Source organism: Camelus bactrianus, chromosome 2 (genome assembly GCF_048773025.1).
Source record: "Camelus bactrianus isolate YW-2024 breed Bactrian camel chromosome 2, ASM4877302v1, whole genome shotgun sequence".
Classification (NCBI taxonomy): Eukaryota; Metazoa; Chordata; class Mammalia; order Artiodactyla; family Camelidae; genus Camelus; species Camelus bactrianus.
In genome coordinates this window covers 114,713,593-114,732,063 of record NC_133540.1, presented here as the reverse complement: position 1 = coordinate 114,732,063, position 18,471 = coordinate 114,713,593, and the positions used below count along the sequence as shown (strand labels likewise).

General features: G+C 36.7%; 1 long non-coding RNA gene across 1 annotated transcript in view; it reads right to left on the bottom strand.

The window, feature by feature from the left end:
• LOC123619159 (uncharacterized) overlaps nt 1-18,471 on the bottom strand; it is a 178,078-nt gene that overhangs the window by 116,063 nt on the left and 43,544 nt on the right. The window contains exon 2 of the long non-coding RNA XR_006727703.2: nt 9,843-9,909. This is a non-coding gene — a long non-coding RNA (uncharacterized LOC123619159). The remainder of the gene's footprint in view (nt 1-9,842; nt 9,910-18,471) is intronic.

Here is an 18,471-nt window from a genome sequence, read left to right as displayed (position 1 = left end):
AGAGAGAGCCTTTGAAGAAATTCAAGAAGAGTGATTTGTGCCAACTTTTACATTAGAAAGATCAGCTGGGCCACAACGCAGGACATGAATTGGATGACAAGAGAAATAAAAGGGCAGGGCAGCTGTTTGGGAAAATCCAGTGATCTGAGAAATCATTAGATCCTGGACCACAATAGTGGCAATGGAAATAGAAATAGGATGACGGTTCACACTAAAGACTTAGAATCAGCACCACTTAGTAATCATCTGGATGTGCGTGGTGGAGAGAGATGAAAGTCATGGTAATCTACAAGTTGAAAGGGTTGCCAGCTAAGTGGGTAATACTGGTAATATTCATCAAGAAAAAAAAAATTACAGTGAGAAACATGTTTAACAGAAAGTACAAGTTTACTTTGGACCTGCTGAGACTCAGATATAGGTGGCGATGATGCTCAGGTCACAGTGGACTTAGTTTCGGGAACTCGACAAAATGATCTGGACTAGACATGTTAATTAAGGAGTGCCCCCAACGTTTCCCATTTTGGCATCATTGAAGTTAGGTGCTATTCCCAGAGGAAGCAGACATGAAAGATTTTAGAAACTTCATGAATACTAAAGCTTTAGGAATGTGAAATGGAAGAGAAAATGATGAAGGATCCAAGAGAAAGCACAACAGGAAAACATAATCCTGTCACAGAATCCAGTGAAGGAGGGAGTTTCTGATAAAAAAAATCCAATAAAAATCATGTAGCAGCTATGTTAATAAGATATGGACAAAATGCCTTCAATGAATTTAGCCATAATCAGTTTTCTTGTGAACTTAATGGACAAATTTTTACTGTTATAGAATAATGGAAGCCAGATTCCTGTGGGACAAAAAAACCAAAATAGTGAAAATTTGGAAGTAACACATATAAATCACATTTTTCAAAACCTGACAGGGATGAAAAGACACAAGATAAATAATGCAATGGTCAGAAGATACTTAATTGTGCTGCAGTAAACAACCCTAATATCTCATTGCTTAAAACGCCAAAAATTTCTTTCTTTCTTAGGCTTCATGCCCATCTCTGGGCAGCAGAGGATTCTGACCCAGATTGTCCTGACTCAGAATCCAAGCTAATGGAACCTCTGAAATTTGGAGTTATTGTGGCAGGGAAAGAAAAAAAGAAAGAAAGAAAGAAACAACAGAAAACTGTGCACTCAATCTTGAAGACTTCTGCTCACATATCAGAACCAAAGCAAGTCACGTGTTCACGTCTGCATTCAAGGAGGTGGAAGTACAATATACTCTCTTCCCAGACTGACAAAGACAGAAATATTTATGAAAACTGTAAATACGACTGCAATCTATTCTGGTCACCCAATATTCTGTTCACTCTCCTTCCTGAATCCAGTGTTTACTCACCTCAGCCATAAATCCCATTCAATCAAGGCATCAAACTAAAAGTGCCAGTCTTCTCAGTGAAAAGATTTTTTTCTTAGAATGATGGATGAGAGATTTTAGATAAACCATGGCTGTGGCTATTCTTGTTTTGGAGATCTCTGAATTCAGAAAGACATGTTATTTCCTCCCACAAAGACACCTCCATAAATATTGGAAGAACAGGGTCTGGAGAGTCAGAGTAAAGGCTCCTTTTTGGAAAACAGAAGGACGCAACCCAAATCAGAAACCTATTATTCTTTTCCACTATCTTCCTTGGCCACGACTGAAATGGACATCAGGGAATATACTTTCCTTGGAGGCAGCAAATAGTTCTCAGATTACTGCCTGTCCATAGACAGCTGGGGCGAAGAGTCATTTCAAGTCTCAAAACAGCAACAAACTCCTGTGGTCCGAGCTGGGTTTTTTGCTGTTGTTGTTGTTGTTGTTGTTTGACAGTACATTCTTTTTGAAAACCTAATTAGTTCTTATCAGTTTGATTCCAGTCAGCTTTATCTTTATATATCAGTGTTCACAAGTGGATTTCCTTTCTACACTTACATCCATACATACTGTATTTCTTTCTCTCTGTTCCTCTCCCTCTCTTGCTTTCTCTCAATATCTTGATTTATCAAATACCTGGAGGTTACCAAGCTGGCAATGTTAGGCAGTCAGTCAGACATGAGCGGTGAGGCCCAGGAGGACAGTATCAGGGGAGGACCCAAAAGAGACCCAGCCCCACCCCTTGTGGGTAACACCTAAGGAATAACCCACCGCAGAGAAGGGGCTAAAAACCACGGGAGGAAATTCCCCTGGCCGAGCACGCACAAAGCCTGCGACCCTTTGTCCAGGCGACCCTACCATCCTGAAACATTCATTTATCTCCTGTTACATTTTCTACCCTTACATTAATCTCATTATAAAGTGAATTCTGGGAAAAACATGTGCAGTTCAGGTATCTGTTACATAACTCTCAACTGTCAATCAAAAGGGATGTGGTTCCCCAAGCAAAACCAAACCTTAAAAAACTGAACTCCTCTGCTTCCGGGGCCATTGCTTCCTTTGACTTGGCCCGCGTCTCTCTTGAAGTGTATTTCTTTCTGAAATGAACCCAGCCTGTACTCTGCTACTGTTGCGGCTCCTCAATTCCCTGCTGTGCCAACAAGAACCGAGGTCGGGGCGGGCCTGCCTCTGCTGTGTCCACAGTGACAGCGAGGTTGGCAAGTGCACACTCTTTTTCTTAGTCTCTGTTTCCTGAGCCGTTTTGCCCATTTGAAGATATTTATTGAATGTCATCACCTTAATTTGGATTTTCTTGCTGGTGGACCTTAAGCCAGGTGGTTTTAAGTATGACTGTCACAGACATTTCCTTAATTTGATTTTTGCTCAGAGGCAAATTAATTGGTTGAAAATTGTCCATATATATATATATATATATTTTTTATTTGCCAAACTCAGTTTCAATCCACATTTCATTTATTCTTCTGAAGTTTCCTCCGTTTTCTCCTCTACTGTTTGGGTCTAAAAATAGTTGTCTTTTTAATAATACAAAGCTTCAAATTTCTGGAAATGGTTTTTTCCCTTTTATTTGTTCTTGAAAACTGGCCGATTTATTTCCAGATCCTACTTTTCCTGTAATGCCTTGCTGAATACACTGAATACACGCCACTTCCTCCTGTTTTTCAACCTTTTCCATTAACACTTCACATCCACTACTTGCATGGTCTACTTTCTAAATTATCATCAACAATATTTTTATCAAAAGCTTTGTGATTGTATAACATAGTACTACTTTTTTTTTTTTTAGCTTTAAATAACAGTTTTCTCTTTGCTGACCACATGGGTAGTGAGACATTATCTTATATTTTAGGTTTTTGTTATGTTATCACCCAAATTCTAGGAATCACTTTCTATATTAAGCAGGATAAGAGAGATTATGCTTTGGAAAGAGCAAACCCCAAATCTCAGGGCTTAAAAATAAAGACTTATTTCCTACATTATTTTTATCTCAAGTCAGCAAGGGTATGTACTCAACATTATGATCACTGGGAGACCTAGCTGATAACCAGCTGGCTCCTGGACTGTCCCCTGTTGCATGGAAGAGGTATGGAAACACGGAGAATCTTGAGCTGGCTCATAAGGCTTACTCAAAAGTAAGGGACATCAAATTTCACTGGCAATCTTATCACTTGCCTGGTCAGAGAAGATTCTTAATGTAGGTGAACTGCCCTATTGCCTAGCATAGGCAATACCTAGGGAGGTTAAGTGGAATTAAAATACAAACTTTTACTTTTATTTTTAAAGGATAACTGATTAAACATGTTTATTTGCTGAGGAAGAAATTATGAACACTGGAAAGAACAGTGATTATTGTTGGAGCACTGTTGCTGCAGATGTTAAGAAGACAGGGTCTGTGTAGAGGTGAAGTCATTATCCTTAAAAAGGAAATGACCATTTTTCTGCCCTTTGAAAATCAGAGAAAGAAAATCACATGAATGCAGACAAAGGTAAATTTGAAGGTGAGGAAAAATCATACCTGAGAACCTCAAGGAAGATAAAAGTCAATGCAAAGAAACCAAAGTGTGTAGAGTCTATCCCAAACGCCTTCTGCAGTCTAGGGTGATCTAAAGATACACAATAGGAGAACATTTTACCTGAAGTAGTTTCTATTTTGTAGTATAAGCAGGTATTTTTTCTCAGAGCTAAAACTCAGAAGATGAAAATACACACAGTATTGGACTTCTTGGCCTAAGCAGACACATAACCAGCAGAGGACCTGTTTACAAAGAGCTTCTCACTTCCCTTCTAGGCTCCCCAGGAGAGATACGCCTACAATAATTCTCTTTCATATATTAAAGAGTGAGGAAAAGAGAAGAAGATGGCAAATAAAAGAGAGAACAATTTACTTGACCAAATGGAACCCTATGGACTCACCCGCTCCCCAACACTGACAATTTAAAATAGTTAATATAGCCCAATGTAAATTAAAACAGAGGCTTTAAGAATCGAAACACATTATACAAGACCTGTTTAGAGAATGGACTATTACGCCCGCTGCTTCTACATTTAACAGCCCAATTTAAGTTGTTCTTAAACTTGGAAAGCATGAGCCATGCTGAATTACTGCTACCTTAGTGCTATGCCCCAACCATTAAGACCTCATACCCCAATATTATGGAAATCACTGACTCCATCCAATCAGCAACTGATAAATATTTTACTACTATAGACTTGGCTAATATATTTTGTTCAATGTCTTTTTCAACAGCCTCTCAATTGCAGTTTGCTTTCACCTCTGAAGGAACATAGTACACTTTTACCAAGCTGCCCACAAAATAACAGCTGGGCATCACACACAATCTTCGCAGGCAAAACCTCAACCATGTCTGACGTTCTCCAGGAGAACAGGTATGACATCAACTTAATAATATCCTCCTTCAATGAGATTCACTTGACACATTCATCCAGGACATACAAATATTCACAAAGGAATCACAAAAGGGGAGTTGCCCACCCATAGTGTGCAAGGCTGTGCCACCTCAGTTAACTTTCTGAAAATTATTTGGTAAACTAAGGGCCACTCCATCCCTGACACTGTAGAAACAGCAATTGATCCTCTCAGCTCCCACAACTTCTTTTAAGTTTCAGATGTAATATATTCCTCATTTACATATTTTACTTGAGCCCATTCATGGTGTATTTGCAAACTGGCTTACTTTGAATGGTACCCTTTCTAATAAAACACTCTCGAGTCTGTCCAAATTATAATACAACAAGCATTCCCATTGGTGTTCCCCAGAGATTTCTTCCCTGTAGAGGTTTTAGCAACGTCCTTTCATATTTTCTGAAGCTTCTGGACCATCTGTGATGCCCATAAGTGGTTCTTAAGTTTCTGACACATGAAACTGCATCCTCAGCCCCTCATCACATTCCATTAGAGTGAAAACTGCTGGTTGCATACTGGGCTCTCTCAGAAATAGAGGTTCTCACAGGTCCTAGGCCTGTGACCCTCCAAACCCAGGTGCTCATCATGCTCTGGGTCATCGGAGCAGCACCGTCTAAGCACCACCTTGGCACAGACACCCCAGGATGTCTACAGGATAGTCACACCTAGACCTTCTAATGCATCCCATCTGCAGGAAGTCTTGCCTCAGTCACTTGTTAGATGTCACAGTACTGAAGGAGATCATTCCTCTCCCAGACCGCTTGGCTTCTGAGAGCCTTCTGGGATTAACAGAGTAAATAACAATGAAAATTCTTATTTTACATAATTGTCACAATCACCTGGGTTGGAGCTCAGTGGAATGTGGCTTCCTTCTGTCCCTTATCTAAGATCCCCGATGAAGGACAGGAATCAAGACTCAGCACAACTGACTGCACTTCAGGCAGCTATCTTAGTACTGGCAGCCCTGGTCCACAATCTTCCCACCTGCACATTTTTACAAACCCTTGAGCCAGTGTAATTAGCCAGCCAATAGCAGCAACAGCCATTACTTATCTAAGATTGTCTCTTTGGGATAAGGAACTCTAGGAATCTCTGACCTCACCAGTACCCAAAATATAAAATCAAGGTTATACACATCTCTGTATCTACAAAAGCCATAATGGAAGGCCTCGCCATGACGCTCTTGATCCATTCCAAGTCTGAGATACCACTGACAGTGACCAAGGCAACCATCTCTCTTCTCAGAATGTGAATACACAGTGCTGGGCTTGTGCACCAGGTATTTGATGGAACATTTGCCTCTCTCACCAGCTTCAGCTGCTGCCCTCATAAGTCACCATAATAATTTACTTAAACAGCTACAAATTCAATTAAATGAAAAATGATCAATTTCAGTCACTAAACATCAGAAGTGTTCCTGACTCCATTTTTTGTTGGAGCTTTTAAGCCTCCATCAAAAAAGCTGTTGTTGACAGCTTTTAAGCCTTACCCTGAACTTTTCCCCTCCACTCCACATCTGATAAGAAAGGAACTGATAAGAAAGCTGGTAAGAAAATGCTGATATTCCCACCTTTGGACCTTATGTAAGATTCAAGCCACACCAGTCCTTCTTTGAGTGGGAACCCTGATCCTGACCCTACATTCTGACCATGATAAAAACCCCAAGCCATTCTTCTTTTCCTAAGATCTCAAGCTATGTTTAAACCAGGTTTGGAGGTGACCTGCTGTTCCAAGAAAATTTCATCATGTGACTAATAATCTTTTCATCACCTCTTAGGGTGTGTGTGTGTGTGTGTGTGTATGTGATATCAAGAATCTCAAAATCGGAACCAAATTTTGGGTGGGGCTTCATCCCACTTCTGTGCTCACAACAGATAGATAGGTAGGCAGATAGGTAGTTAGAGAAGAGACAGAGACTAAAGTTGAAGCTAACCCACACCACTCTAAAGACGGTCAATGAAAAATTAATCAATTGATCTAAGAAAGAAATGCAAAATTTTATTCAAGCCAAATTTGAGGTTTATAACCCGGGAAAAGCATCTCAGAAAGCTCTGAGAACTATCCCACCAGTCAGAAATCAAGGCACAGTTTTAAAAGTTATTTGAGACAAGAGGGTCCTACATCAAATGACGTATTATTGACAGTTTACATAATTCAGGTCTAAGCATCATCCTGGTAGGTCATGTGATCCCTTACAAGATCAAGAAGGAAGGTTATCTTTGAAGGAATTGTGTTGATGCCAGGAGAATGTTGCTCTTTATGGCTGGGCAGGTATTCCTGCCAATGAGGAGGTTTGGTGGATGAATAACACAGATACACAATGTGCAGTAAGGGGAGAGGAGGCCAAAGGGCAGAGAAGAATTTTTTTATGTTTATATTTTTCTTGGTTTGCTGTAAAATATGACTTTTATTTCACAAGATAATGAGGAAATCCCATCCTGAACTTCATAGCTTGTGTTTTAGAATTGAAATACTATGTGTTATTGACTTACTTTAGATCAGCACTTCTCCATTCTAATGTGCATAAGAATCACCCAGAAATCTTGTTAAAATGTAGATTTTGATTCAGGAAAGGTAGAGTGAGGCCTAAGATTCCGTGTTTCTAACAAGCTTTCATTAGGTTTCTAGTCCTTGATTAAGGTGTATGGTAGGTATTCTGAGTTACAGTTCTATCAACATCAGAGACACAGAGAGGTAGCTTTCCCCATAAAGTTGGGAATTGTAGCCAAAGTTAAAAAAAAAAAAAAAAGAGAGAGAGAGAGACAGGATACAAGAATGGATGCTGTGCACAAAATGACTAATACTCCTTGTATTTGGAGAGTGAGTTTTTTCAGCTGAGCAGTGCTTTGGTGAACTGATTTATTTCCCCCCGAATCTTCATTTTCCTCACTTGATAGCAGTTACCCTTTCAATACTCAAAGCTCATGCTTACTACTACCAGTGTTGAGAAAAACTAGACCAGGGTATCTAGACGGTCCAGTGTAACAGAGCTTGTCTCACTGTCACGTCACACAGCCGAGCCAAGAAATAACATCTGAAAGCTGGGAGTGCACATGTGTGGGTGATTGTTTTGGTGTTTGTCAGTTTCAGTTTCCCTTTCTTGGTGATCTTTCCTTAAAAATTTCAACTTCTATCTGCCTCAGCCTATACTTCTTGTCAAACTTTCAATATCCCAAAGTCAGTTAGTATCTTTGAGAAAATGATCACAGACACAGGTACACGGCAGCATGCATATATGAGATCTATTTTTATTTGCAACTATATAAGCAACATCAATACAAACCATCTGATTTTGCTGACAGTCACAGAAGTTTCTCTTCTGCTGCTGACTTACTAAAACAGGTGGATTTTTTTTTTTTAATTAACGTTTTGTTGTTCCACTCATCACATTTTTCCTCTGCTGTTGCCATTGTTGGTACTTTCACCATTGCTTGTTCGAGTTCCCCATTTTGATCCACACTGAACAACTGTCTACTTCTAGATCAGGCTTTTGCTCTCTGCTGTGTCCAGATTGGTAGGGTAGCATTTTTAATGAAGTTGCTTCCTGTTTACTTTTACTTTATGCCAAATGATGAGGCTTCATTATAGCAATTCCCTCGCCTGCCTTAAATCCTGTCATCCTGCACAGCCTGTGTGCTTGTTGGACCACAAGACTTCCCCAATTGTCACAAACTTGAAATTACATGGTTTGTTTATTAAAGCTGCTGGGTCTTTGTTCATCTTTGAGCTGGTTTCTGGCTATTGGCATTATTCATTCTGTTGGAGCTCTTCATCTATACATGCTTTTAAGTGCAAGTTTCCAGGAGGGTCCTCAACACACTGATACTAGAAAGGCATTACTTTGATTTACTTCATAGGCCTTCACTTTCTGATTTGCACATTTTCTTCTCTCTACTGCACGAAGTTCATGGTTAATAAGTCATCCTTACTTGATGACATAACTGTATGTGAAGACACAGGGCTGCTTGTTGTCTTTCAGACCTGGCTAAGTGCCTATAACTGTCACTTCAAAATTACAGACAAACTCAAAGTATTTGTTTTTCCTTGTGTATCTATTAAGAAGGATACTGGTGATTCTCATTCTTTCATTCAGGACAGATTTCTTTGTTGTAATAGTAAAATAAAGAGGATGGTATCTCTTTGTTAATTCCATCTAAAACTGACACTAAGCATCTGCCTATAGATGCTTCCTTGATATTATTCATTTAAATATTTCCTGGTCATTAAAACTCATGCTGTAGAATAGAAAGAATCTAGTCTTGGATTTTGTCTTGTTTCTTTCATACACTTTTATTTCTAACACTTAATTTTTCTCTGTTCCATTTTAAAATACTATTAAGTGTTAAACTCAACAATGGCCACTATTAGTGAAGCCAATGAATTGGGAGTACTGAGATGTAGACTGAGAAGAGAAACTGGTTACATAATCTCACCTCTGCATGCTGACGCTATGCCTGAACATAGAGCATTGTTTGTTATTAGTCTTCAGAGGACAGGATATTACAAGAATCTCTGTGAGGGAAAAACATCCTTTAGAGCATGCATTTGTGCTAGCCCTCCTCTGTAATCAAAGGAGAAGAAATCTCTACATTTTCAACTTAGAAAGAAAATCCATATAGCAACTTGAATTTTCCTAATGTACCCATATGTAAAAATATAGTGAATCTGTCTCATGGCTATGACTCCAAAAATGAGGTCTCGGATCTAATAAAACTTGGTAGAAGTTATGGTAATCCATCACTTACTCTTCCTCTGTTCTGGATTCTAACTCTTGGAAGATTCAAATATACAGCCAACTAATAATCAAAACATCAGTCTAATTAGTGACATTATTAGGTAAAATAATAGTTTACCTAAACAGTCAATATGGAGAGCTTTCTGAAAAATTCTGGATGAAACAGTACTGCTTAGCCTCCTTTCACTACACTAAATACATTCAAGAATCTAAGAGTCAACCTCATTTTACCCATCCATGTGAAGCAGAAAAAATCTTACCTAGTAGCCTTTTACAGGAAAACAGGAACTGTTAGAATTCACGGTCCCTGGGCTCAGGCAGGTCCAGCTGAAAACAAGAGCTGAGTTAGTAGAGAGCTAAAGTCAATACGTCTTGTCAGTGTATGAATATTGACCTTTCACTCATAAACCCAACTGAGTAGAGAAAGGGAGCCAAGAGTATGTCAGTTTTCCAACAATTAGGAAAAATCATTACTTCTCCCTTGGTGTCCTCACAAAATATAGATGGGTCAAAACACTGGGAAAATTTTCACTCTTCACCAAGGGAGAGGCATCAGTGGAGAAACAGATGGGGGTGACCCTCAACAACACTCTTTTTTTTCCCTTAATTTAAAAGTACAACATAAAAATTTTTTTTCTTTAATTTGTTTTTATTGATGCTGTCTCTCTCAGAGTTTCATTTCAAACTATATAATGCTCATTGTATGTAAGGCATCATTCTAGGTGGTGCAGATACAGCAGCAAATGAAACCGAAGAGTGCTTGTCTTCTTGGAGCTTCCATCTTAAATCGATAACTTATATGCCACTTTTTTTTTAGTCTTTCAGAATCCCAGGGCTTCAGCTCAGAAAAGTCTAAAGGCCAAGCTATTAGAAGTGATCTAATGCAATCTCGTCATTTAAAATACAAAGAAAACAAGCCATAAACCACTAGCTGGGTGTTTTCTTCAATTTGTTTTTAATTGTTATTTATTCTGCAAGTCTGACAACCTCAAAGAGAGTGGTCTTCTATTTTTTATTCTGCAATACCCCTACAAGTTTGTGGCAGCTTAAAATACACTAATTATGTTGATGTAAGACTGATATGAACCAGCTTTCCAATCCAAATGGCATTATAACTCACGTAATGTCACTGCTGTTGGTTCCTGGACCACACTTTAAGAACTAGCAAGACTTTCAAGTTTAAAAGAAGGCCTGGATCTTTCACAGGAAGAGGAATATTGTGAGATGAAGAGGAAGAGGATGGGTACAGGTGAAATCTGGACCATACAGATCTGGTGATGGGAAGACGGAGAAATTCCAATTTGTATCTTCTGACTTGTCAGCACAGGTGAGGCAAAACCACTTGGGAGGAGAGAGGAGTGGGAAGGATAGATTTAAGAACAAACTAAGCTATTTTCTAAGCAGGGTTAGATTCCATGTAGAGTTAATATTCACTAATTTTCAGGACAGCCAATCAGCCTCATCCATTTGATATACTGCATCAGTTTTCTGCTGCTTCTCTTCAGGAACAGAGAAGGCATTTCTTAGTCTAAACAATGGTTTGAGTTTTCTCAAGTGTATATGATACAGGAAGAAAGAGAATAGTGAGGAGATGATGTTGGGACAGGAATGAATAATAATAATGAACCATGAGATCCAAGCTGCATAAGAAGCAAATGAAGGGAAGTAGTGGGGTAGTTAAAAAAAAAAAAAAAAGTGACCTATAGAGTTCTCAAGAAGTCAAAGAATTGTAGGGCTGGAAGTTCAACAGTAATAGAGGAGCAAGAATAAGAGTTTTAGGTAAAGACCATATGTTTTACTTTGTTCGTACATATATTATTTAGACACAGGGCCAAGAATTTAGATTTAAAAGAAAATGCTTCATTTCCATTAGTCAGTAAGAAAGTGCCTTTAGATAAAATGATTGAATACTATGAATTCTGAATCACATCTATGTTGTTATTACAGATAAGTAATAGATGGGTACTAATTACCATTCCTCCAACTAAAAAAGGCTAATTCAAGATGAACACACTATTGTAGTAAGAGCTAGCAGTTTATAAGTATCTGGTTTGCGGAATCTTGACACTTTCAACGTACTATTTTCTAGCACTCTAGATATTCACTAATAAATAGCTACTGAGTGCCTAATCTATGCCAGATACCATCCTTGGCGCCAGCACTATTACCACATTTTATCTGCATATGAAAACAGAAACCCAGAGAATTTTCAGTTTTGATTCAGAGTACATATTTTTTGTGGTTTTTATTATGCCATTCTGTAGCCACTTAAGGGCTACAGTTGTTTCTTAGGATAGTAATGGGATTTCTACAGCTCATGTAGTTCACGTCTTATGCATTTTATGGCAGTATTCTTTAAAAACATATTATTTGAGCATTTCTATGTACACCTTATTTTGTTGTCATAGAATGAATGTATTAACATTAAAAAACTCTAAGTGCAGTAATAAAGTGGTCTTCTTTCTTCTTTTTTTAATTTTTTAAAAATTATTTATTTATTTATTTATTTATTTATTTGGGAGGGAGATAATTAAGTTTCTCTATTCATTTGTTTCTTTGTAATGGAGGTACTGGGGCCTGAACCCAGGATCTCCTGCATACTAAGCATGCACTCTACCACTAAGCTATACCCTCCCCCTGGTCTTCTTCCTTCTTAAGAACCTTTAAGGAACGTGCAACTTTCTTTACGTGCCTGTAGTCCTGTTTGTCTCGTCCATGCCCCTGCTACAGAGCTCTCCTTCAGAGACTCTGCTGGAGGGAAGGGAGTTAGACCCAAATCAGTTCATTCAGATTTTAAAGTTGCTAAAGGAGTAAAAGTCTAGTCAAAAAATGGTCCAAGTGGGTCTAAGCAAAAATGCTACTATTCCTCAAAAATGATATATATACCAGGATGTTGTTGCCACATTATTTGCAATGGCAAAGAAAGAAAGGAAGAAAGGAAGCCAGCCTCAGGGGTGCTCATCAATAAAAAGCTATTTGAATTAAAAGTGTATGTTCAAACAGGAAATATTGTTCAAATTTTAAAATAATTAGGCAGAATTCTATATATTGGTACAGAATAATGCCTATGATAGACCACAAACTGGGGAAAAATAAGACAAAATAATACATATGATAAAATCTGGTGTGTGAACATAAGTGTTAATAATGGTGGGCAAAGAGTGAAGGAAAAATAGTTCTGTCAGTTACACAGTCATTCTGTCAGTCAATCGATAAACATTACTTTCTGAGTACCTGGCACCTCTATTTAAAATGCATACGTTGTTATCAGTGATCAATTCAGACAAAAAACCAAAAAAATAAATACACAAAAATACCTTCCCAACCTATTCCTGTCAAATGTATGGTGAATTTTATTTTACACATGACTGCATTTTTTTCCACATATTACTTATGCAAATCTCATGACTCAAATGGCCCCCAGGACCTAAACCTGTCACACTGACCGACCCTACTCACTGCACAGCTATGTGCCTAATTTACATTAACAGGGATGACAAAGAAGATGACTCATAGTAAAGAATAGTTTTTGAATATCTCTTCTTTTATTTGGGTGGGAATCTTAATGTAATTCCCAAAGTAATTCCAGTATCATTTCAGACAATAATGTGTTTTTTGATTATGTCACATTTAGCTGATCTCAGACAAATTCTGGTTTGTGGATTTTATTTTCTCATATTGAACACAAACAGCATACACTTAGCAGTAGAAAAGGAATTTCAATAAAAAGTCCTATCCAAATATGGGATCTTTATGTTTTTTCATCTTAAAAATATCAGCAGATAGAGAAACACTCTTCTCAGTAATGAAGTCAAAACTGCTTAGTAAAATTTAATTAATATGCCATGCTTGGTGATATAACTTTGATCGGCTACACTTCATTGGTAACACAGCAGTCACAGACATGTCAAAGGTTTAACTTGGTCAATTATTTGAAAAATTAGATATCAAGTTTATTATGATCGAGTGGCAAATTGATTTTCTATGATATATGCAGGAGTGGGTTAGTTTCATAGGAAAACAGCTGGAATCATTGTAGAAATTAGCATTCTTTTTAAGATTTGTTTTTTTCTAGACCCTCTAAAAGAAGTTAATGCTTATCAAGTAAAGCCTTAGATTGTAGATGGAGGAATTTGATATTTACTGGGAAGTTCCACCCAGTAATAATTTCATGCTTCTCTTTGAGTGATTCAGAGTACTTTACAGCAGTCAAGATATTATTTAATCTTACAACCAGCATAGTACTCAATGGTGAAAAACTCAAAAGCTTCCCACTAAAATCTGGGACAAGACAAGGATGCCCACTATCACCACTCCTATTCAACATAGTCCTGGAAGTCCTAGCCACAGCAGTCAGGCAAGAGAAAGAAATAAAAGGGATCCAAATTGGAAAAGAAGAGGTAAAAGTGTCATTATATGCTGATGACATGTTACTATATATAGAAAACCCTAAAAGGTCCACACAAAAGCTACTAGAGCTGATTGAAGAATTCAGCAAGGTAGCAGGTTACAAAATTAACGTTCAAAAATCAGTTGCATTTCTTTACACTAACGATAAATCAACAGAAGAAGAAAGTAAAGAAACAATCCCCTTTAAAATAACACCCAAAGTAATAAAATTTCTGGGAATAAATCTAACCAAGGAGGTGAAAGAATTATACACAGAAAACTATAAACCATTGATGAAGGAAATTAAAGAAGACTTTAAAAAATGGAAAGATTCCATGCTCTTGGATTGGAAGAATCAATATTGTTAAAATGGTCACACTGCCCAAGGCAATCTACAGATTTAATACAGTCCCTATCCAATTACCCAGGACATATTTCACAGAACTAGAAAAAATCATAATAAAATTCATATGGAACCATCAAAGACCTAGAATTGCCAAAGCATTACTGAAGAGAAAGAAAGAGGCTGGAGGAATAACTCTCCCAGACTTCAGACAATACTATAGAGCTACAGTCATCAAGACAGCATGGTATTGGTACCAAAACAGACATATAGACCAATGGAACAGAATAGAGAGCCCAGAAATGAACCCACAAACTTTTGGTCAACTCATCTTTGACAAAGGAGGCAAGAATATACATTGGAATAAAGACAGTCTCTTCAGCAAATGGTGTTGGGAAAACTGGACAGCAGCATGTAAAACAATGAAGCTAGAACACTCCCTTACACCATATACAAAAATCAACTCAAAATGGATTAAAGACTTAAACATAAGACAAGATACAATAAACCTCCTAGAGGAAAACATAGGCAAAACATTATCTGACATACATTTAAAAAATTTTCTCCTAGAAGAAATAAAAGCAAGAATAAACAAATGGGACCTAATGAAACTTACAAGCTTCTGCACAGCAAAGGAAACCAGAAATAAAACAAGAAGAAAACCTACGGAATGGGAGAAAATTTTTGCAAGTGAAACCGACAAAGGCTTGATCTCCAGAATATATAAGCAGCTCATACAACTCAATAAGAAAAAACTAAACAACCCAATCCAAAAATGGGCAGAAGACCTAAACAAGCAATTCTCCAAGGAAGACATATAAATGATCAAAAAGCACATGAAAAAATGCTCAATATCACTAATTATCAGAGAAATGCAAATCAAAACTACAATGAGGTATCACCTCACACCAGTCAGAATGGCCGTCATTCAAAAATCCACAAATGACAAATGCTGGAGAGGCTGTGGAGAAAGGGGAACCCTCCTACACTGCTGGTGGGAATGCAGTTTGGTGCAGCCACTATGGAAAACAGCGTGGAGATTCCTCAAAAGACTAGGAATAGACTTACCATATGACCCAGGAATCCCACTCCTGGGCTTGTATCCAGAAGGAAATCTACTTCAGGATGACACCTGCACCCCAATGTTCATAGCAGCACTATTTACAATAGCCAAAACATGGAAACAGCCTAAATGTCCATCAACAGGTGACTGGATAAAGAAGAGGTGGTATATTTATACAATGGAATACTACTCAGCCATAAAAACCGACAACATAATGCCATTTGCAGCAACATGGATGCTCCTGGAGAATGTCATTCTAAGTGAAGTAAGCCAGAAAGAGAAAGAAAAATACCGTATGAGATCGCTCATATGTGGAATCTAAAAAACAAAAACAAAAACAAACAAACAAACAAAAACAAAGCGTAAATAAAGGACAGAAATAGACTCACAGACAGAGAATACAGACTTGTGGTTACCAGGGGGGTGGAGGTTGGGAAGGGATAGACTGGGATTTCAAAATTGTAGAATAGACTACACTGTATAGCACAGGGAAATATACACAAAATGTTATGATAACTCACAGAGAAAAAAATGTGACAATGAGTGTGTATATGTCCATGAATAACTGAAAAATTGTGCTGAACACTGGAATTTGACACAATATTGTAAAATGATTATAAATCAATAAAAAATGTTAAAAACAAAAAACAAAAAAACAAAACAAAAAAAGATATTATTTAATCTTAATATAACATAAAATCCTTTTTGGATCAGAAAAAAAAATGCTGACTTTAAAAGAAAAGGGTGAAAGTTTATGATAAGAAGCATACTTACAAAGTATAAAATGCTCATGTTTGAAATAAGACTAAAATTGGAATTCAGACTCTAGTCTAATGGTTATGACTTAACCCATACCACTTAACCAGTGCTAGCTTCGATTCCCTCATCTGTAATGTAAGACTGAAATACATGAGATTAAATATACAATGTAATTAGGGAGAAGACTAAAATATTATAATAAAAATCACTAACAAATAAATACTACTGACTTGTCTCAGGAAATGTTCTAAGGACTTTCTACATATTACTGCTGGATATATATATATATATATATACCTATCATAACCTATCATACCTATCATATCCATATATATGTATGTATCTATCATATCCATATATATGTATGTATATATTTTCATTTTACAGATGAGGAAACTCAGGAACAGAGAGGTTAACCTATCAGACCAAGGTTACACAGCTAAGAAATCAGAGAACCAGATCTGACTTTATAGAGCCAAGAATAGTAAATTGCCTCTGAAAGAAGTCAGTGATCAGTAACTATTTAATTATCACCTTTGTGAAACTAAAAGACTATCTTCCTATAAATTAATCACAGAATTATAATATTAAAAAGCCATTTCTGATTTCTTTTATCAGATGGCACTATTTTGGGTATATCCAGTTGTCAAATAAGAATTTATTTTTTTTTCTAACACAGAAACCAAGACTTGGCAGTTATTTGTGAAATCTGTGCAATACAAGATGGGAGAAAAGGAAAAAAAAAGGTAAAAATTAATAATGTTTTTGAACACATTGTTTTATAAATCCTTCAAGTCTACCATCTTTTATCGATGGAACACTAACATATTCATATCTTACAAAATGCTACTTTAATCAACATTACTCACATTATTTTCTACTCAGCTCAAAGAACTGTTTTCCTAATTTGACTGTTTGAACCCATGAAAATCATTAATTAACTATCATACAGCCTTCTCTCTTTCAAGGTCTAGAATTCCTCTTCTCTCCTTTTCTTCAATTCTCATTATAGAGAATTAATTGCATGCCATCCCTTTGATTTCTTTCCAAGTCTTTTCCAGCTATCATTATTGGTCGTGTCCCATACTGGACACGGAACAAATGAAAAAGAATGCTTTTGCTACAGAATCAGGAGATGATTTCAAGAAGCAAATCAGACTGAATTATTAAACCATAAAGGCTCTTGTAAAGAACAAATACCCTCATCTCCATCCGCCATCTTCTTCATAGTGTTTTCTTGCTCCGGTTTTGATATTCAAAGAATCTTTGCTCGTATATTTATTTATTCACTTACACATTACTCACAGTAGATAGAGAATATTTATCATATATCAAGCACTGTCTTAGATCTGAGGTCACAGAGAAGTAACTGAAGGAGTTCCTGACCCTGAGGAACCTGGAATTCAGTGCAAGAGAAAGATGGGTAGGAGATGATGTTTGTCTGATGACATATAAACCTCCATACTCCCCATCTCTTATTCCCCAAGGGAGTTAATAACATGTGCTCTCTAATTGCAAATGCTCAATTCTAAGTAAAGTAATAAACCATCAAAGGAGTTCAGAGAATCCATAAATGTACTTTCTGACTCTCTTATTGGGTAGCTTGTAGTACTATCACTATTCTGTTCATAGAATGTCTATTTTCCTACTTAATTGAATTTGCTGGCTATTTTTTTTTAACATTTTACTTCTTTAACAAATTCCAGTTAACCAGATGAAATACTTATTTTCAATTATCTGCCCTAATATTTATGATAAATGGTTTCACAACATAAACTTTGATAACCTGGTAATATATGAAGTCATTTTGTTTTTAAATTATGAACTTAGTAAAAAAAGCATTTTGATTTATATAAATTTGCCAAACAAACATTTTAGAAATTAAAATACCTGGGTATATGCCAAAAATAATTTTACTTTTAGTCTGATTATAAATTTTCTCATTAAAAATAATATATAAATCCAAATATGATATAAATTTAAACATATAAAACCCATAAAAACTAAAATATTGATGTATCTGCATTTTCTAATTTAAAAAGTATCCATGAGTATACCCAGATACTCTTTTATATATATATATGTGTGAAGATAGTCTAAACACTTTTTAGTGACCTGCTTTTTTCATTAAATGGTATGTAATTGATATAGTTTCATTAATAATGAAATGTAGTAATAATGTCAATAAATAAAGGCTTTGTTTTATAGTATTCTATTATATGGATGCATGTAATTTATAATCCTTAGTGGTTTGGCAATTACTTTGTTTATAGTTTTCCTATGCACAAATAACTTTCCTAAGGGGTAACTCCTTGCATTAGAATTGCTTTGAAAT